Raw genomic sequence first — 21,801 nt, 5'->3', positions numbered from 1 at the left:
TCACATTGTCGAAATACGTGATTTCAGACTTCTTTAGACATCGCCATGTTTTGATTCTCATTGTGTTAATTTATTTAATTTTATTTTCATTGTTCATTGACTATTATTTTATTTTAACAGCTTCCGTGCATTATTTTAAAATTTGGTTTTTATAGCCTAATATTGTTTTCGCCTCTTAAATAAAAGACTTTTCACTTTCAATTTAGAATTCGTACGGATAGTAAACAGAGATTATTTTTTAGTTTATTTAATATAGTGAAAGCATAAGACATCTAAGTATCGTATTTCGGGTTTTCAAGCACCCATTATTACTTTTTGATAGAAAGATTTTGTATAGCTTATGTTGAACATAAACTGCAACTCATAACCGGATTTTCTACCTGATTCTTGCGATTTAGGGGGAAATTTTCGCTCATGCGTTTTGATGCTCACATAGCATTATAGATAATCGTAACAACTGTGTAAGATCTCTCTAATATTTCTGAACTGAATTCTGAAAACAGGAAAACTCTGGAATTCCTTTAAATCAATCATGTCTTCATATGTATTGTTTATTTTTTTTTGTAACGTTAGATGCAATTAATAACGCAAGTAAAATTAGAGTTTTTTTTTATTTCCTGAACGCTGTTTTTTGTTTCCTTAACGCCTAGGAAAATAAAAAGCCATAGTTTAAGTGCCTTATATTTGAAGCAATGCAATCATTTCAAACTATATATATAAACTTGCCTTGAAGAATTATACTGACTTTAGCACAGACAAATAACTTATATTTTAAACGTTATTAAACTTTTTTCAAAAACCGCCAATTTGGCGACGTTTTTCCACTTAGATGAAAATTATCAAAATCACTGCCTTATTCACAGTTTTCGCAAACTTTTATGAGCCCAAGAAATGCAGCATTGGAGTAAGTTTTTAAATATTAAAAAATTCGACCACAAACGCTTCTCTTTTTCACAAAACTGTGGCTTCTTTTTTCCATATTGACGTTTTGCACCATTTTCAAAATAAGCGCAGACGGCACTGGCTTTAGATAGACTAAACTTGACCTAATATAATAGTCATGAATAACAGTTACAAATTCACAGCATTTATAAAAATAGCATATTACTCGCAAAAAGGCATCATTTCATATGTCGACGGAGTCTTCGAAAAACAGCCTTAAATCAGTTCTTAATTTTTATATCCGTTTATGACAAATTTTGCATAGAGTTAAACTAATTAACTAACTAAGTACTACTTAGTTAAACGAAGTTAAACTCTATATTTTTTAATTAAATGCATGGTGACATGGATAAATAATTGATTATCCATTTTGATATTTACAATTATTTATAATTTTTTATGGTATTTGTTATTAATAGTTATTCTTCTCGATATTTGCTATGGTTATTTTTTCCCGACAGTATTGATTCTTCAATTTAGATATTCTCGACTAATATTAATATTTTCCTCCGACCCTATTGAAAAAATGAGAAATTCTTTTAATTATGACATTAAGTATAAATATCTTCCAGTGACAACATATGACACAAAATCAAACATCTCGGGTTAAATTAGCCTGCTGAATATGACTGTTAACCATGACGACTTTTAGAACTCTATTATATAATGCATCTTTTATAAATTGGTTCTTTCATTGTCCATTTCCACCTTTTTGCTAAGTTATAAGCAAGATTCTTTCTTTTAAAAATAAAATCCTCGTCATCAATGATGTCAAAAAAATTGATACATTTGGGATCAAAAGTTCAACTTCTAACAATAATAATAATAAAACGCCACTGAAATCTAACTATTACTCGTGAGAAAGACGAAACTGAAAACACCAAAACCTGTGTGCTTGCCGTAGGGAAGAGGAGAGTTGAGAGGTGATTATTAGAAACAACAGTTTCATCAAGCAATTCATGTAGTTGAGGTATTTTTCATCCCACTTTCCTCACTAGTGACATATTTCGTTATGCTCTCTGTTTTTTCCTCAACCTGAGGTGTAGTCTTGTTTGACAAGGACTCTAAAAATATATATTTAAGCACATTGTATATTTGATACGCAAACTATTATTTTGATAATGTTTTTGAATTCTGGCTTATTCGAACCATAATAAACTAAATTCACCTTCTTTTGAAGATGCTTTGTTAGACTTGTTGTTTTTGCCTGCCACAGTTACTTACGAACGAAAAAGGCTGGTAGGTTTTTAATAAAACGCAAATCCGTTTTGATAAAACATATAATACATACATCGAATTTTAACAACGAAACCATAAACTATTGAGTATTATCGATAATTAGTTTTGATGCTTCTTAGATGCTAAATATCGATAGCATATTTCGATACTCTGCCAAAAAATATGCACTAAGCGAAAATTATTTTGCGCCAATTGTCTCTGAAATTGATTATAATTTTAGTCATAATAAGAAGGTGTAAGATTAATCTTTTGCTTTTGGATTCAAAACATAAAAAAGATGATCTGGTTTTCGAAAGAAAAAAAAATGTGAATAAAAAATTAATGATTTCGAAAAGCTTCTTTATCATAAGATGATACTTATGTCTCGAAGACTTAATTCACTAAATCCCTAAAATGTCGTTAACATAAACACTTCAGTGGAATTGTTTGTAGAGTTAAGTATGTTCGATCCAAACCTTCTTCCACAGTGGTCGGTTTTGGAATTTTAAGTGGAAATTAGCGCTCTTTTATATTACTTGCGCCTAAATTCAATTTGTTGAGCGCCAAGAAGAAGCATACATTTTGTTTTTTATTCTTGCCATCTTCTTAATAGCTTCTTCTTTAATTCATTAATTCCTTCTCACAATCAAATTACATTTGAAGTTTTAAAGAGGGGAGAAAAAAGAGAGAAAATTTATTTTCTTTCACTCTTTGCTCTTTCAATGTTCCTGTTTTCTTAATGGCGGTTTTCTATTTGAATAAAGAAATTAAATGCGATTTCGATGTTCCAAAAGGCGTTTTGTATTTCGAACAAGAGAGATACTGAATAAATACTGATATTTCTACTTTGTTTAGAATAAATCTTACCCCCCTTTGAGTGATTTTTGAAAGGAATTTTGTCAAAAGAAAGGCTTTAATTATTTGTTTTTATTGTGATTCTCCATGGCAATGTTTTGGCGCGTCTTTCCTTCAAATGCTTTTGTGCTGTAAATTATGAGTAAGATATTCGGTAATGGTATTTTTGAAGACCCTTTTAATGTTTGTATCAGTTCCACGAAACTATCTAAAAAATTATCTTGTATCAAAAGAATGAGAAAGTACTTAGCATAAAAAAAAAGAGAAAACTATCAATATTCTTCGATTCTTTATAGAAACGTTTACTAAATTTTGATTTGCTTTCAAGCTCATTATTATTTTTTGCAAATAGTTAGTTTCGATATTGATTTGCGTCTAATTAAGCTCCATTTCACAGTTTCATTAATTAAGTAATTCTACTTGAAATTATTGTGCTACTTGAAAGCAACAACTTAATTTTTCTCTATGATTTAGTTTATTATTGCTGCATTTCAACAAAAATTATTGAATAGAGGTTTGAATGCCTAAATTTATGTCAGCGTTTTGATTTTTTTTTTCATTTTGTGTATGCGTGTAAAAATATTTAAAAAAAATTTTACTGCAAAATAATTTGCATGTAAAAATATAAAAAACTCCAAAATTTGTATTTTTGGATATTAGTTTTTTTTTTTTTTTGCTCATAATTAATGTTTCCGTCACAATTTTTATTTACTGTTTTATTTCATTATGTAATATGATAAATTCTGTAATAAATGAGGATAAAAAGGCACTCAATATTGGATCACTTATCGAAAATAATTTATGTTGTAATTTTAAGTAATAAAGCTTTCGTATAAATATCACATAAATATACATTTTATTCAGTAAAGATTCTAGGGAGATTTTATTCCATAAAAATAACTCGGAAAAAAAAGTAAAATAGAGAAAATATTTTAATATCATAATTTACGTGTTAAAAAAAATTGACTTTGTTTTCATTAACGATAGAAATCTTGAAAAAACAAAAATTTTAGTGCTTTTATGGAATTAAAAGAGCACAATCCAAACGATTAAAAATAATTTCATAAATTCAATAAAAAATAGTAAAAGAAAACGATAAATTCAGGGACTAATTATTAGTTAAGATTCTTTTACTGCAACGGGCGCTTTAAAAAAAAATGCGTCGGCTTTTTATATGGTTTAGCATTACATTGGATTATATTTGTCTGCATTTATGAGAGTTTTTTTCTTTTTTATATTTAACAGTGTTTATTTGAGAAATAAAAAATCCTTTCGTGTCATTTTTTTTTTCGAAAAAAACACAAAGTACTCATCGAAGTAAAAGAAGAACTTTTTAGATCACAAAAACTAAATAATTAAAAAAATTATTGCACACAATAATAATAATAATTTAGAAATTGGTATATAAAATATTCATTATTATATCTTTATCTTTTGTATCTCGAAAAGTTTTGAGAATGAAGAATGTTTTTATTGTTTTTAATTCAAAATTTTTCGAAGTATTGAATGATTTTGACAAAATAAATAAAATATAAACAGTTTTTTATTTAAAAAAATACGCACATTTAGATCAAAATAGTATTGAGATTTTTATTTTTGCTCTTCATGAGAAATAACTGTATAATCTATATATATTCTCTAGCTCCGTAACATTTTTCGTTGCAATTTGAAAGAGAAAAAAAAAATCTTGGAAATGATGAATTTACGTTTAATAATGAGTCATTAAAACGTACGATTCTTGCTTCAATTAAATCTTTTTTTCCGTCTCGACTTATTTCTTCTTTACTTAGTCTCTTTCATATCTTTCTTTCAATCTACTTCCCTATTTCTTTCTTTTTTCAAATACTCCCTAATTGTTTTTTGGATTCTCTCCAAGCACCCTTTCATTCTTAACTTTTCGAACATAATACGTGCCTTAAAAACGAGATCCAATATTCTTGTTTTTCTTCCTTCTTTCAAAATATCGTTTTCAATTGATAGTGAAAAAAAAAAATCGTTTTTAGTTCGTGACGCGAACGGCACTCGGTCCTTTATAACTTAATTACATTTTTTTTGCTTCTTATTCTTTTTTTTTTATTATTATTATTAAGCAAAACGGAATTTTTCTTAAACTCACGCCTAATGAAATATTCATATTAGAAAAATCGCGTTCATAAAAGGTCTTGTGCCCCTATAAATATTAATAGAAGACGCGATTTAATCATTTTTAGTCCGCAGAAACGCATATGGATGTGACAGTGACGGTTAAGGTTAAAGAGAAGGAAAAAAAATTATATTTTTAATTATTCATTCAGAGCGCCCTCAATTTTGAAAGAAAAAAGTGCCTTGCATATTTAGTTGTAATTAAAGTTCAGGTCAATCGAGCATTGCCAGTGTTAGAAACTCCAAATTTAAATATCGATTATTCTCCACCAAAATATGGATTACGATTAAAAAACGCTTTTATCGATAATTTTATTAAAAAATGTGCCAGACCGTTAGAATAAATTATTTTAAAGTTACCGTGGCATATTTTGCTTTCCGTGAATGTTTAATAGTTGATTTTTAAACTAATAATTTTATAAATGAGAGTTTGGGTTTAGAAATATATTTATTTTGAGGACAGAAATAAGAGTTTTTTCTCTCAGTTATTTATTATAAACATTACTATGATTTTATTATTATTGTATTGAATTTTTTAAAAACTTTTATAAAAGTTTTAAAAATAACTTTACAAAAGAAAAGTTTTAAAAATATAGTTAAGCTAACAGTGATTAGAGTTAGTTGGCTCTACTATTTTATTAGCCATGAAAAATAATTAATTAAATAAATAAATGAGTGCCTATTGGTTCTAAAATCTCAATTTAAATACACGATAATGTAAATGAATATTTTTTAGCAAACGATAAATAATTGGTTGTGGTAAATTTGGAGTTATGGGTACCAGCTCAGGCTCTAATCACTTGACTATGATTGGTTGGTAACAAATCATGGCTGCGGAATCCAGGGCTTAACATGTAAACCTGTTTAATTACCGAAAGTAGAAACAGAGTGGAGTTCAACGATTATAAAAATAAATTGGATGTTTTTTGTGATGGATTCCTCGTTGATGATATGAAATATTTCTATAGCATTTCGTCTCTTCCTCGTTTAAACTTTAATTTCCGATTATTTAACTTTTTTTTTATTATGTTGTCATATAATATCTTACATTCAAACAATATATAAATAGACATATTTATATTATGATAAATAATACAATATTCATTCCTTAAAAAAAAAAATCTTGCACCCTATTCATAAATGAAACCCGTTCAAAATTAATCTGTTTTAAAAAAGAAATACGTTTTTCCTTTGATATTTCGTAGCGTTTCAGCTCTTATAAAACAGTTAAAAATTTGATAGCAAATAATACTTAACAAATATATTTTATTTCCTTGGTTTTTATAAAGAAATAAATGAATGAATAATATTTAAAATAAACTTTTCTTTTTATTAATATTTTGCTTATTGTATGCAATAAGCTACTAAGACGAGCGTCATTAATAAGAAGTTTAAGCATAATTTTTTTTCTCTCCCTCCCTTTTCCTGTGGGTGGCTGTCATTCGGCTACAATTTATGAAGTTATTTTCCGCTCTTCTCATTTATGCAAATTTTCAGACTACTCGCTATTCTGAACAATTAAGTTGAAATAAATTGCTGTACTTTTCAACTCACATAAGATTTAAATTTATAATTTAATTAAAGTCGCTCTCTACACTGTTTATATCCTCGCATATGCGGCAATTTTTAACAAAACTGAGCCCTATAATTTAAACCAACATTTTAATTCAAACTCTAATTAAAGCTAAACAATCCTATTAAGAAACCCTAAAAATACTTGAAACAAACATCATTTTTAGTATTGATTTTGGCAAAGCTCTTAAGTAATTTTCTAGGAATTCTTTTGTTTTAATTTCGAAGTGGAAATTTTGATTGCAGTATGAATTTTTTTACGACTGCTTTCATTCTGTCATATAAAATAATCATTTTAGTGAATAATGTGCCTTTTTTATTTATTTATTTTTTTACTGTTAGTTCGATAACCTCATTGTTTAATTTTTAAGTGGAAACTTTGATAGCTGTATGAATTTTTTTAGTGCTGCTTTTCTTATGTCATATGAAATAATTCTTTTAGCGAATAATGTGCTTTTTTTCACTAATAGTTCGTAACAGTTATTCTTCAAAAGCCCCTCTCCTCCCCTATCGAATTCAGCTGTTAAGGGGTCTAAATGTTCTTTTAAACCCCGTTGTTTAATTAATCAAAAATAAACTGATTTTACATATTTACTTTAATTTACACTATTTTTCAAAGCATGTGAAATATAAGACCGTTACAGAATTAGATTTTGAGAAATAGAGTGCTCGGAATTTTAGATTATACATTTTTTTTCACTAAATCATACTAATACAAAAATGCAATTATAATTTTTTGTAAAGTAATTAAGTATTGTTGCATTTGCCTGTTTTTAGATTTTCGATCAAAAAGTAGCGTTATTATTTTATTGATGTGGTTATTGGATCAATTGTGGTCAGTATTTTTTACGTAAATTATGTTAAAAGAAATTTTTAGCATTTCTGTCTTTTTCTTACCAGTTTAAATAATGATAAAATTAAATTTAAAAATCCTAAAGCAGTCAAATTTACAGATTTAACTCAATTCTATTACCAGTATAATTTTTTTTTTAATTTTTGCGAAGAATCCACAGAAATACAAAAAATCATTTTAAAAAAAATGCTATTTCTTCTAATTTAAAAGGAAAAACAACGTTACGAGTTTTCAATCAGTATCAAGGGATAAATAAAACGGTAGACGGAAAAAAAGGTCCCGGAAAAAAAGGTACAGAAAAAAAGGTCCCGGTAAAAAAGGTCCCTGGAAAAAATGGTACGGAAAAAAGGGTCCCTGGAAAAAAAGGTCCCGGTAAAAAAGGTACCTCCATAGGGAAAATCTGTAGGGATATTTCCCCTCTCGCTTTCTGGGCAGCATGAATGCTTCCCGCTGTTTGAATGAATATTCTTTTTATCTGTAATAATTCAGATTAGATCATTGAAGTAAGGAGAAGGGTAAGGGGGGGGGGACTTATGGGAAGGTTGTATTAAGCTTTTTTTTAAAAATTTTATTTCATTTATTTATTCTTCTTTGATTATTTTTTAATGCGGGAAGATACTATTTAAATTTTTCAATAATATTTTACTTTTTTTTTGTAATTTTTTTAAGTGAAAAATGTGTTATTTTCTATTTTAAATTATATTTTGTGAAGAAGTTGCTAATGTGAGGCTTAAAGTAGCCAATCGGGGAAGTTGGGAGGATTTATGTGTTGGATGTTTATTCGTGATTGGAGGTGAAAGTATTGGTCATTTCTAATTAGTTGAAAACGCGCGACACGAAAGAAAAAAAATGCACGGAACAGCAAAAAGCGCTTCAATCTAATCTTCCCATTTCAAATATTTTCCCCTACAGAATTTTCCCTACACAGGTACCTTTTTTTCCGGGACCTTTTAATCCGGGGACCTTTTTTTCCGTACCTTTTTTTCCGGGACCTTTTTTTTTCAGGTACCTTTTTTTCCGGGACCTTTTTTTCCGTACCTTTTTCTCCGGTACCTTTTTTTCCTAGAACCAAATAAAACTACACAATTATGATTTTAGCAAAGAAATCTGTAAAAGGAAAATAAATAATGTAGGTTAGAATGAATTTCAAAATTGAAGAAATAGTTCGAACGAAAGACTATTAGCACATTTAAATCCCTATTTGATTCCATCATTCTTTCTTCTGTTGCTATTTCATTTTTTTAAATTGTTAAAATAATAGTGGTACATTGTTATAATAATGGTGGAATAGTGGTTATAATATTTTGTCTATTTTATAATAGTTGCATTCTTTTTATTTCAGATATTCATTGAAAAATTTTCATCTGTACTTAATGCTTTTATGCTTATTTTCCCAAGTACCTGGTAAGTGTTATATGATTATCTTGTTTATTAGGGGAAGATTTCGTATTGTGATCTGTAGCTGAATAATCGCCAAGTTTTGGCAACTTCCGGGCAGCGACCCGCGAGAAACTAAGAAGAAAAACATCACAGAAAGGGACCAACTCGAAAGGTATACATATAACTCGTAGCCACCCCCGGGCAAACATCTAGATGTTTATTTGTTTTTTAAATTTGCAAGTTTGAAATCTATTTGGCACCTTGGCTATTGTAGTTGGCGCGACAGATCACGATACGGAAATATCCCCCTTATTTGATTTAAAACAGTTCTTTGAAGATTTTTTCGTGATGTGAAAATAATTTTGTTTAAGCGCATATGCTGTTTTCACTGTTATGTTCCCATCTTCGTGAGAAAATCTCGCCAACTTGTCCCCTTTAAAAAATTTTAGTAATTTTTTTTTCTGTCTGTTTTTATGGTAAAACAATTCTTTTCTATAAATTTAGAATCAAAGCTTTACTAAGCAGTTTAAGATACTATAGCAGTGTTACTTTACTAAGCAGTGTTTTTTTTATTTATTTAATTTTTTTTATTTTATTTTCCTTAGCGAAGAACTTTGAAGAACACCCTTAAATACAATTTGCGTTATTATGCAAAATACTTATTTTCTTATCAGCAGCTTTCAGCTGTTGTTGAGTAAATAAACAGAAATAAATAAGCACAAGGGCAGGAAAAATAATTAAAATTTTCTTTAAGATTCCAATTTTGTAATCTGCTTTAATAGCTTAACCTTTTACAAATGCATACACATTAAATTTTTGAAAATATAAAACTAGCATCAATATTGTAATAAAAAAGTTGAAAAATTGTTTTTATTATTTTCACTTCAAAATTAATTATCCGATTAAAATTAATCATTAATTTTAATTATCCAATTAAAATGAATTAACTTTTACGTTTAATAACAGTTAAAATTAATAAACTCTTATGACATAATAACATCGTATATTCTTAGTTTACTGCCATTTTTTTAAAATCCGAACTAACTTAGATTTAAAATGAAATTCCTAGTATTTATATATTTATTAACGTTGAAATGGAAAATCTACAGTTTATTTCCTTTTTCTACATCCTTCTACAAAAAATAATCTCGAAGAAGATACAATTCAACCATAAGTTAACGACAGGATGAAAAATATTTTCAACATTGCCAACCATTTTCAAAATGTTAAGCCATTTCTACAAATGTAAGAAGAAATTTCTAGAAATCATCTTCCTCGAAAGTACATAGGTGTGGGAGTGGTATGGGAGGACAAAAGTAGAAAATTACCCGGGTGAGTTAAGAAGTGGCGGTGCCCCCCTGCCTCAAAATATGCCTTTGTGTTGTCAAGGCTTCACTTTGGGGGACTATAGGGGCACTAGAACCGCGAGATCCGCGAGGCGTGACCCCCTACTCTTCCAAGTTACAAATGGTGTCTTTTCCGCCATTTTTTTTTTTTAGAACAGCTGCACTTTTTACATTTCTTTGTTATTTTTCGTAGAAAAGGGTGGCATCAGCACTTTTTTCGACAGGCAACACTTCTCAACTTTTTTTTATTGTTCCCCAAATCCACTCCTATTTCAAGCGTGACAAGCCCACCCATAAGTGTTACGGTGTTTCCCGTTTTCTTTTCAAGCCATTTTATTTTATTACCTTCCAATAAATGGACTAAAATGTCTATTTAATTTATTTTTTTTAAACTGAAGCAACGAATATTTTTTTCTTCTTATCATTTATATTATGTTTACAGACAATACCCATCAAAGTCAAAAACAGGGAGGTATAATATTTTGAATCAGAAGAATTTGAAATCAGGAATAATATCTTCTGCTTCTATTTCAACTTATAACTAATTATAATAATAAAAAGAAACGTGTGTCTCATTAATGACTTTTGAGCCGTTTGGGCTAAAATTCTGATAGCGGTTTTAGGGGTACGTTTCACCCCCTTCACGCCTTGATGGAACTAACCCGCTGGACATGGAGAGGAAAAGCACGAAAACCTTCCACGGTTAGCCTGACAACAAGGATTCCCTATGATCCACCACTGAGGATATTTTACATCAGCACTGTGGTCGGTATGAGAAGGGTGCCGAATTCGAATCCATCTGCCATTGCCGAGATTTGAACTTGGTTCACCTTATTGAGAGGCGAGTGCTCTATCCCCTGAGCCACCACAGATTAAATCAAGAATTAGTAACTTAAAACAAAATAAGAAAATTGAAATAATTAGTGAGTTAAGCGAGGGACAGAGATATGATATGTTCATCTATTTTCAAAGTTTTACGTTAAAATGCATAAAACTTTTAAAGATTCTAAAGAAAATTGTAAGACTTAGAAAGCTATAGTAATTTTTATAAAAATCAATTTCACCTTCATAAACTTTAGAGGTTCCTCTAAAATATAAGGGGCCCAGTAACCCCTTTTTATCCGGCAAACATGTTAATAATGCATGTTTGTAACGCACGTTAATGTATGTATTTTAAAAATGTTAGTTATGCGTGCATGAAAAACATTTTACGTATAAATAAATGCATGTGTATCAAACACGTCAGCTGTTAACGAATTTAGTTTTAAGAACATGTGATTTAGTAGGGGAATTTTTTTTTTCATGATGTTTCCATACAGAAATGAAGCTATACTCTGTTGGAAGCTGAGAAAAACCATTATTCCTAATAGAGAGAGCCTGCTTGCATCTTAAATTCACGCTAAATGGATGCCAAGCTCCAAGCGCGAACAAATATCAACATCGCCAACTCTTGAAACGACGTAGCACGGCGTCCTTTTTGCTTGTAAAAAATAGCACGAATTAAATTTCTGTCCGTCGAGTTAAGCTTTTAAAAGCTTTTGTATTGTTTTGAAAGCATAATAATATAGATAGCTATATTATAATATGATATCTGAATGAAACGAAACTATATGTGGTCGCGGATGATTACTATACCGCAAATGTCTTTTCTTTACTTGCAACGGGGTATAATATCTTTACAAACCCTAAAATGTCATAGTAGATATTCGTCCATAGCGGTTTTTAAATGTGAGTTCCAATAAAATGAAAAAGGAATCAAAATAGACATTTATTGCCAAGTAAACTAGATACAGATTTCATTTTAGATTACATGCTTAAAACCTTCTAATCTTTTAAAATGAAAATTTTTTACGTCACATTTGCCAGAACACTGTATTATTTTCTGTTTTCTTATTAGACGTTTTTTTTTTCTTTAAGCGATTTACTTCTAAAAAAAAAAGTTCTCAAAAATAAAATAAAAATTAACATTTACGAGGTTATAATTTTGTACACTAAACGTGCAATATATCCCAAAATTTTTTTAATTTAATTTTTCATAATATTTTACTTCCTTTAAAAGTGAAAAAATTAAAACGAAATTTTATTACTTCCACAAAACCACGACAGTTTGCTAAGTTTAAAATCTCCTCTAAACGAGCATCCGCCGTATAAATAATGCATGAAAACTTTTTCTTTTATTATTCTCTCTCCTTTTTTAAAAAAGTGTCTCTAAATTTATGTTCTCTATTAATATAAATCACGATAAAACAAGATAATTCTGTTTAATGCGAGCTATTTTTAACCACAACCGTATCATTTATTTTGCATATTAATTTTTCTTGCTTTCGGCTTCGAGCTTATTGTTTTAGAATTAAAATTCTTTTTTTTTTCTTCATTTAGCTTGTTTAAACGGAACAGTTTAGTTTTGTGTTTTCCATCGTTAACTGAATTCGCTTTTAACTAAATTGAATATTTAATTACTTAATTCGTTTTTTTCCCCCTTTGTCTTTTTTTTCTTAGCTTTAAACTTCGTTTTGGTCGAACACACAATGCAATTGTAGTAAGTGAAATTTAATTACATTCTAGCATTGTACAATCGCCATTTTTAAATTGCTTTCTAAATAACCCTTTTAATTTTCTCTATTTTTTGTGTTTTAAGTAAAACGACAAAGTTTTATTCTGAAGACGGTTTATAAAATCAAATAAATAGTAAATTTTGATAGTTATGTCGAAATGATATAATTTAAAGTTTATTGCAATAGGGATCGAGAATTATTATGATAGAATTACTTGATTTAATTTTTTTTTTTTAAGCTTTGTGATACAAAACGAAATGAGATTGGAAAATAGCAATTATTACTTGATTGTTTTTAAAGTGATTATTCAGTTATTAGTTGCCCATTTGTGGATTTGGCATAATCATTTTATCACGCAAGGTTTTTCTACGTGTTTACAATCGATCATAATTTCATTATTCACGATTTTTTTCGGAAAATTAAAAAAACTCAGCAGGTTTTAAACAAATTAAAAAAAGGAGATAGAATTGTACAATTTTTCACGCCTTGTTTAGAAAACTAAGTATTTATTCTCATTCACTTTTAAATTTAGTTATTAAGTTTTTTAACAGATGGCAATGCTAACTAAAAATGATTGTAAATCAATGTGTTAAAAATGCCAATATTCGCAACAAGAATGTAGCACAATCTGAAGATAAATTAACTGACACCTGTGCAAATATTTTGTTTGAATTATTTGACATGCAGCAAAAAACCTTGTTTTACTGTTTCAGTTAGCAGCGCCATCTGTTGATGAACATTGAATATTATTGCAAAAGTGCTGATTAAGTTATTTTACCTTTCCGCCTAAACTCGATGAATTTTTATTTTTCAATGTGAACATAAATTTTTAAAGCGCAATCTACGGTGACGTCATCCAAAACTCTTTTCTTAAGTTACTTTTCGTCCAGCGGGCAGCAATGCTAAAAAAGAAGAAAAGGTTAATTGATACAGTATATTTGATAAGTGGCAGTCTACAATTTATGATTTAGTGCCTCGATCCTATTTTTGTTTACTTCTGAACGATTGTGTTTTTAACATGAACGAATAATACTTATCTATAAATTATAGTTTTAAAGTTGTATTTTTGTTTTTGTTTTTTGGTTTCATTTTTTTCATACTTCTCAATTTATTAAATCAAGACTGGATTTCCGTGAATTTCTGTTGGGGTTTTTTTTTAAAAAATTTAACTGTGCATTTGTGTAGAAACAAATTTTTTTAATCATTTCCGAATCATTTACCTTAGTTCATATATTCATAAAAAAGTGTTTCTGTCATATTTTTCTTTCTACTTGTTTATTTCATTTCATTACATCATAAACTTATAAACTTTACTGTAAACATAGAAAAGAAAAAGTCTTCGGTAATAATTCTTATTCAAACACATATTCAATAAATATAAGTAATCACGCTTTCCCGTATTTATCACTTGGTTAGTTTCATATGATTAGTAGTGCATATCACCTACATAACATGCATTTTATTTAACACATAAACAAATATTAAAATGAAGAATGAGAGAAATTAAAATATTTAAATTCGTTCCTAATTAACTGTAAAAAATAAGCATTTCTCTAAATTAACACGAGACATCCTTAAAGAATTAAAAACTAAGCATTTTATGGAACTAAAATAAAACAAATCACAAACGATTAAAGCGAACTTCAAATTAATTAGAAAATACTAAAGGAAAACGATCAAACATCATTGTACTGAACCCTGTAGCGGTTGAGCTTTCTATCATAGCGTGGCACTGAACCCATTTGGTGAAAAGTTTTGCCATTTTGGCGAACTTTGAAAAAAAAAATCCCTCTATTAACACAAAACATCCTTAAAGAATCTAAGCGTTTAATAGAACTAAAATGAAACAAATAACCAAACAATTAAAGCAAACTTCATATTTAATTTAAAAAATAATACTAAAAGAAAACGATAAAATCATCGTCGAGCTGGAAGTTAGGTTTTTCACTGAAGCATGGCTCTGAACCCATTTGGCGAAAAGCTTTGCCACTTTTGACGAATATTTTTTGTGTGCCTTTTTTGCATACTCTAGCATTAGAGTGGAACACGCTATACATTTCTCTGTGCTTTTCGGAAGGAAAAAATAAATCAATTTCATGCATTGATTTTTAAGTTTATTTCATTGATAACGATGTGTAGAAGTTGTTGAGTGTGAACAATTGTTTAGTGCGAACACCGCCATTACGTGTAAAACAACATAATTGCGATGAAACTCCAGACAATTAATCTGCGGAAGTCGATAAAGCTAATCCCTGCATACCACAAATCTTCCTGAACATTCCGCGATCCAAACAAGCCTCCTCCCATTCATGAACAATTGATGCATTCAGCACACATGAATCAACTGGAATGGGATACACATCTTACAGTTTCCTCTAATCCATCTGTTTGCACATATAAATGCGGCATTAATATTCCTGCCAACAGAGCATAAACTATAGAGATGATCTCCTCAACCCCTTTGACCATTGGTCAATATCGATGATGGCTCGGCACACCTGTTAGAAGATAACCGGAAGAAGTTATCTTCTAACAGGATCTATCTCTTAATAAACTTCGAATCCATCTCTGTTGTTGTTTTTGCGTTTTGTACATTATGTCTATTTTTTCGTTGTTCTCTTTATTATTGCATTCGTATTCTTTACCTTGAGGTCTTTTTCATGTAATTAATATTTCTGAATCAGAGACCCTTTTGGATGATTCCATGTAATTCCGTAACTCAAAAATAGCAAATAAATTTTTGTTTTGGCAAAAGGAAAGTCTTTGTCTTTGATGACTTTTGCTTTCTTTTTGCAGAATTTTTGAGGTTATGTAGATTTTTTTTTCTTTCTATTTTTCGGGGGGAGGATTTTGGGGTTTTTGTTTTATCTCTCCCATTCTCTCTCTCACTTTTAATTACATTTTAGGCTCTTTTAAATAGTAATTCTCCATATCTCTGCAATCTTGTTTTTCCCATTTTTCCACATTTCATTCTCCGTATTTCAAAATTGCTTCTGAATCTCTCTTAATATTCATATTTTAATGCAATTATCTTGCAAATTTAGAATTTGTTCAAATAATATTTCAACACATTCTTAATAGAACATCAATTCTGAATTTCTGTCTTAAACATTATGTTTATTAACTTTTAATGTTTTCTGTTTTTCTAGACGAATTACGATATTTTTTTAGGACATTTATACTATTTTTTGTGATTTTTTAAGCATTAAAATCCAGATTTGACATATCATATTTTGCATAAAAGAAAAATTGTTTACGATGCTAAATTTGTTTGTACAAAACAAAACAAAATTTCAAATGGAATTAAAATATCAATCGTTATTTGGTATCAGAAAGACAGAGAAGACATTCAATTTCAAAATTTAGGATTTAAATCACACTAAATAGTTTTTATTAAAAATGTATTTCTTTCTTGAAGTAAAAAGTTTAGATAAAATTATGTTTCGCAGCAAATGCAAAATAAATTTAAAAAAATACTTCATTAGCCCATTCGAGTTAGCCTAAATTGATTTCAGTAATATACTTTTGCAAAAAATTTTTATGTAACTCTTATTGCAAATAAAAAATAAATAAACCAACAGGTTTTAGTTATATGTGCACGTAATAGATAGGTTCCAAAATATAAATTATTATGTCTTTATTAAATTATTACTATATAAATTATTACTAAATAAATAAATTGAGAATTATTTTAAATATTAATTAGTGATTTAATAAATAGTTTCCGAAATATTAATGAGTGACTAAGTAAGTTGAGAATTATTTTAAATATTAATTAGTGATTTAATAAATAGTTTCCAAAATATTAATGAGTGATTATAAATAAATTGAGAATTATTTTANTACTTATTTTAATTAGTGATTTAATAAATAGTTTCCGAAATATTAATGAGTGACTAAGTAAGTTGATAATTATTTTAAATATTGATTAGTGATTTAATAAATAGTTTCCAAAGTGTTAATGAGTGATTATAAATAAATTGAGAATTATTTTAAATATTAATTAGCGATTTAATGAATAGGTTCCCAAATATTAATGAGTGACTAAATAAATTGAGAATCATTCTACATATTTAATAGCGATTTAATAAACAGGTTCCCAAATATTAATGAGTTACTAAAATTGAGAATTATTCAAACTATTAATGAGTGACTTAATAATTTGAGAGTTATTCTAAATATTAATTATCGATTTAATAAATGGGTTCCAAAATATTATTGAGTGATTTAAGAAATAAGAAACTGTAATACTCTATAAGTCAGCATGAGAAATGGGGAACAAAAGAACCTAATTTTAAGACTTGAGCTGAAAATAGCTCTTTATTTTTAGTAATTTATATTGATTATTTTTAAAAATTTTTATCTAGTCCCCTATCCAGCATTTTGGGAAAACAAGGAAAATCGCCTGGGAATCAAAGAGAACAGTCTGGACGGCGACGACGGAGACCTAGGGACCGTCCCTTGCAACTTGGAATACAGTGCTCTGGTCTTCCATCGATCTGGCGTGTCCTAGAAAAATAAGTGTACAAGATCATCCCAGTCTTAGTGACGACAGAATTGTCGTTGGTCACTGAGATAACTTATCTTGTATCTGTTTTGATTGAAATGTCTTTCCTGTCACACTGTGTTTGTAGCTACATCTTCAATTTCCTCCTCTTGAAATTGAATTGCTTGAATGATTTACAAATTACCTTTTACGCATCAATTTAGTTTTTTTCATGAATTAAATTTGACATTTTGGAAACAAAAACGTATTTTACCTTTTTCTTTTTAGTTCTGTTATTTTATTTTCCCGGTACAGGCGTCAAATTTCTTATCTCTTAAAGCTGGAAATAATGGCAAAAAAGGCAATTTTTACTTAGAAATGCGTAACTTAGCCAGCCCTTTGAAGCAGAATTTAAAAAAAAATAATTCAGTATTTTTTTATTGCATTCATTTGGGTCAAAATGCGTGGAAAATATTATAATGCTTAATATTATTATATTTTATGCATTCTCAAATGTATGGTTATGAAATACAGCATGAAACACCTTTTTTCTGCGTTAAAGGTAAAATCTTCCTAACAGGGCTCACATCTAAACAGAAAAACATGTAAAATTTGCACTTCATTACAATTATTTAAATCTTAGAAAATCAGTTATGCATCATATTTAATTTTGATAAATTTTTGAACATGAATGAAAAAAAACAAATTAAAACTACTTTTTATTAGTTTTTATATTTTATATAAATATATATATATAGTGCCAACATAATTCCGATAATCGAACAGAATAATTTAGCAACTATTAAATTGTTTTTTATGTTTACCAAAATATACTTTCGCTTGTAATTAGACCGTCAGAAAAAAAATATTATATAAAAGGAATATCGGTGTCTTATCTGCACCAAATGGTTAAAAAAGAAAAGTAAATCCAATACGATAAAATATTTTTAAATTCTATTGATTAAACTCAATTAAATTTTTTCGTTATTTTTAATTATAACATAAATAATGATAACATTTTATCTTTTTTGCTGATTGTAGGATATTTTTATAATGTATTTCTTCACATTTTTGTCATGAAATAAAACCCACTACTCTCAAATAAAATATTTATAGACCATAAAGCTTCCCGAAATGTTAATTAAATTAAATTTATTACCTTTTTATCTTTTTCAATCGTAATTAAACTGACGAACAATGGTGTTAAATCCGATTATACTTTTGCACAGACAATCGCTTCATAAAGGCTACAGAAGAAAAAAAAAACTTAAAATATAATTTTTTTAAGTAATAAAATTGTCCTAACTAAATGTCCAAGTATTGGATGCTGGGTTTTAAAAGGTTATGTGATTCATCCTATTCAATTTTCGTTTGCTTAACTTGAAAGCTCGGGGTAATATAGAGTGGTAAGCTGCACTGTTTACAACGGTGATCTTTTCCACGAGATACATCTGATTCCTAACATTGTTTTCAGATACGTACTTTGCAATGTTCGGAAAATTTCGCTAGATCACCGATTATAAAGAGAACATCTTTTATTAATTACCTTCAAATGACGATGTTTTTCACGAAAAGTTCTCATTAAATGCGCTCTTATGAACCATTTGAAAATGTATGCTTACGCCCTAAGCCCTTCAATTGAATTAATCGTTTATACATGATTATTGTAATTTATAATCGAGGAAACATGGGGAATTGTGTTGTTGTGTTGCACACTAAAAACGCCATTAGACAAACAAATTGGCCTTAACTGCACCGTTCACTTCATGATTTTTTTTTTTTTTTAATTTTTTACTTCCGATTTTTAATCTTTCTTTTCTCTAAATTTTTACAAAAATGTCGTGTCCGCTTTTACAAAATGTAACTGCTTTCACCATCCGCTTCGCACTTCATCATTTATTTCATAAAGTCCTCTTGTTTGTGGTCATTTTCTTGGTTGTCACGAGAATACCAGTCACATGAGTCAGAAGTCTTGTCAACTTTTCTTTGTTTTCTTATCTATGTCAATCGCTTTCGGTCCCTTTTCTTGGGATTAAAGTAAATTTATTTCCATACTTATTTTAAATCTCTGTAAAGTGCAGGATCTTAACTAGTGCTAAGATCTAAAGATCTTACTAGTGCGAGACCAAGTGTTTGTTATCCATACGTGAGTTCGGGAGCACACATTGAGGATACCCTACCAACACCTACTAGAAGGTGGTTATGACCCTACACACCCTTTAGGCGCTGTTTTATCTCTTAAAAAATGATTTTTTTTTTTTTTTTAGATTTGTTTTCCTGTTTGTGTGCCGTTCCAAAACAATTAATTGTCTATGTAAAAATATAATTGGATTCACCCTTGTGGGTCGGAGTTTTTAATGACCATGAAAAATAAGAAAAAAATTAGAAAAATCGAGTCACATTTTGGACTATTACCTTATAATGTGAGTCTAATGGATTTTTTGTCATGGCAAAAATATGAATAAATACTTTGTCAAAAGTATCCTACACTGTGTAAAAAAAAGTGTTAAAAAATAAAATGCATCTTTTTTATTTGACAATTAAAAATAACTAAAAAGTAGTTAAGGGTAATTTTGGGTAAAAAATTGGAAATTTGGAAGAAAATTAATTTTTTTTTCTTACTATCCGTATTTGAACTCAGTTTAGTAATTAGCTTTTGAAAACCCTTTGATTTTTTGATCTCCGATTTTTAGAAATGAAGTAATAGTTGCTTTTTCACAGAGTGAAAGACGATACTGGAAAACTTCCGAAAACGAAACTAAAATTATTTTTGTTATGATTGAAGTATTTTAACCTTTTTTTTTTATTTGAATAAATTATATTTTTGGGACCCATAAAATAAATTTTCAAAAATTAATATCCGAATCATCATCATTAATATTATTTATTTATTTACTTTTTGTCAGAATTTTCATACATCCAGAATTTCGTCGCATTTTATATGCATTTCCTAAAGAAATCATTGTTGATTTTGAGAAAATTTCTTTACGCTAAAACACATTGCAAAAAAGTTTACTATAGAAATGTTATGTAATGTTATCGATGTTTCGAACTTAAAGCTGATCTAAAATTTGTGGTTTTTATCATGCTCTAAGTAAGAATATTTCGAATTTTTCTTTAAAAGTTCATCATTAAACAATATATTTGGTTTTATTTATTTGGCTTCTTGAAATTGTTTTAAGGTTCAAAACACTGTTAATCACATTATTGATCTAGAAAAAATTTTGTAATTTGTCATAGAACTGTTAGCGTGTCTTGAAAAATGGGTCGTTTTTAAACTCAAATCTGCTCTCATAATGAAAAATATTTAATACATTTTTAAACTTTAATTAAAACTTGTATTTATAGGACCCTTACTTGCCAAACATAACATTAAAATTTTAATAAAACTCTTTTTAAAAAATTTTACGGAACCAGTCCGTTACCTTAAGTTTAATGAATTGATTTTTTTCTTTATACACATGTTCTTTATTTTCTTAGAAGATTCATTTTTAATTGTAAAAATCGCATTTTAAAACTCGCTTTTCAGGAGGTTAAATAAGAGAAAGTTAGGAGGTTATGGTCCAAAATAGTTGAAGTATCTTAAATCATTTAGTATAAAGAATTGTTTCATTTAGAAGCATGTAAAATTTTATACATAACAATTACAAGTATAAAAAAATAAGAGAAAGTTTGACTTTTTGTGACGTTGTCTCTTCGCAAAACTAAAGTCTTCTATGACAAGAGACCTACACAAAATTTTATAAATGCACATTCCTAACCACGAGTCATTTCGAAACGTTATTAGTATTTACATACATTATCTGGCGTTTAAAATATTCAAAACTTTATTATCACGTTCCGAAAAATATTCAGTTCACGGAACACGATAAAGAAGCAGAAACTCACACGAGATACACTCTTCGAACATTTTTCTAAAGTTGGCGAGATAAATTGCCCCGTCTTCGAAACCAAACTACAGTTTGGCGTCGTAAAAAATTCATGCGAACAGAAGACACGGAAGGAAGAAAAAAAGAGAGTAAGAAAGAGATGTGGCTGTTTCAAGAAAATGTTTCTTTTTGTGACCAAAGCATTGTTGTTGAACACGAAAAAGAGAAAGACAGGTGGCAATTTTCAGGACTTCCTTCCCCCCTTTCTCTTATACCTCTACATGATAACTGGAGTATTGATTCGTATACATTCCTTGAAACTACATATTCTCTCCATTCAGCTTCTTCTTCTTCAAAGACATTCTATCAAGAGCGAAACATTTTTGGCGTAAGTTGGCTTGAAATTATTTATTAATTTATTTGAATGAGGGCCAATGCGATTTTGTTGGTGAATGACGAATGTCCATAAAAAGGAAGGAAAAAAATTTCATGCATAGTTCTTTTGTTTAAATTAAACACCAAAAATTTTAAAAAATTATATCGTAAATGAAATATTGTAATTCGTTTTTTGAGGGGCATTGAA

At 28.6% G+C, this 21,801-nt stretch overlaps 1 protein-coding gene across 5 annotated transcripts in view; it reads left to right on the top strand.

The window, feature by feature from the left end:
* The window catches only part of LOC107454759 (xylosyl- and glucuronyltransferase LARGE1), a 163,869-nt gene that overhangs the window by 39,589 nt on the left and 102,479 nt on the right, over nucleotides 1-21,801 (top strand). For 3 of the 5 annotated variants that reach the window (XM_071179043.1, XM_043040565.2, XM_043040567.2), the window contains exon 2: nucleotides 8,925-8,986. The gene's annotated coding sequence lies outside the window, so the exon portion shown is untranslated. Of the gene's footprint in view, nucleotides 1-8,924; nucleotides 8,987-21,338; nucleotides 21,607-21,801 lie in introns of those variants that run through there. The other 2 variants (XM_071179042.1, XM_043040566.2) reach the window with 1 other exon arrangement.

This window comes from Parasteatoda tepidariorum, chromosome 3 (genome assembly GCF_043381705.1).
Source record: "Parasteatoda tepidariorum isolate YZ-2023 chromosome 3, CAS_Ptep_4.0, whole genome shotgun sequence".
NCBI classification, from domain to species: Eukaryota; Metazoa; Arthropoda; class Arachnida; order Araneae; family Theridiidae; genus Parasteatoda; species Parasteatoda tepidariorum.
Note: the sequence above shows the minus strand (reverse complement) of the source record. Positions and strands in the feature narration are given on the sequence as shown.